The sequence below is a fragment of the Mesitornis unicolor genome, unplaced genomic scaffold (genome assembly GCF_000695765.1).
Source record: "Mesitornis unicolor isolate BGI_N332 unplaced genomic scaffold, ASM69576v1 scaffold33513, whole genome shotgun sequence".
Lineage (NCBI taxonomy): Eukaryota > Metazoa > Chordata > Aves > Mesitornithiformes > Mesitornithidae > Mesitornis > Mesitornis unicolor.
In genome coordinates this window covers 1-1,267 of record NW_010174531.1, presented here as the reverse complement: position 1 = coordinate 1,267, position 1,267 = coordinate 1, and positions in this window count along the sequence as shown.

Here is a 1,267-nt window from a genome sequence, read left to right as displayed (position 1 = left end):
GTGTAGGGCTTTTCTGTCTCAGTGTCTCATACTCAGAAATGTGGAAAAATAACAAACTTGCCTTTCATTGCAGTAGGTTCTTCTCCTACTCGATGTATCTTTAAGAAATCCTGTCCCGTTTTTTACTTGACTGTACCCATCCTAAGCTTTCGGAGGATGCTGTAACTACCAGCCCAAGAGATTTAAAAATTTATTTACTCACTGTATGGTTTTTTTTAAGATTAAAAAGAATAAGGTCATTTTCTAGGAAATAAGTTCAAAATATTAGCACAGTCACCTAATGTTAAGCTTTTCAATCCATGTTTAGCCTCCCAAGTGTCAGTGAAGTTGTTCTACTTCAGTGAAAGACATCCACAAAGCTCAGTGAATGGCTGTGTGATACAAGCCAGCTAAACATCCAACTCTTTATAAACCCGTTACCATGATATCATTACCAAAAAAGCACTTCTTTAACCCCCTTCTGCTTCATTATTTTGCACTGTCTCTAAGAAAATGAATTTCCAGGACATGGTTTAGTGGCCATGGTGGTGCTGGGTTAATGGTTGGACTTGACGATCTTAGAGGTCCTTTTCCACCTTAACAATTCAATGATTCGATGATAAAATTGCCATCTTTAAACCCCTATCACCGTGATTTCATGCCTTGGACAGGATGCAATGGATGCTAAAACAACTCCTAGGTTGGGCAGCACACGTAAGACTTAGCATGGAGAAAGCCATCAGCCAGAGATCAGTAGCTTAAATTCCCAGTTTTCTCTGCATCATTCTCCTGAGTGGCCTTCACTCTACCTCTTCCTGGCTTTTCAGGAATAATTAGAAACAGGCGGCAGTTGCACCGTTTCTGCAAGTTTAAAGCAAGCTGGAAATCAGAATTGAGTTGCTACATTTTCAACAGCGGGCAACATCAGCAGAGCAGGCAATTTTTGACTGAATTTACACACGAAAGAAAAGCCAGTTGACACAACAGGGAAATGTAGCGCATGCAAAGTACGAGGCTCTGAAAATTCAGGCTGCTGTGAAATTTAGAGACGTGACACTGATGTGAATGTGAATGGCTCTGAAACAGACTCTGCTATTACAGAGCGCAGATTCGTATGTACCAGACATAGCTGAATGAAAGCCAATGCCTGAATTGATCCACCCTCTATAAAAGTTACCTACATATCTGAAAACCAAAACACAGAAAAGTATATCAGAAAGAATATACATATCAGAATATATAAATAATATTATATAATGGTAATAGAACATATATAATAATAATAATA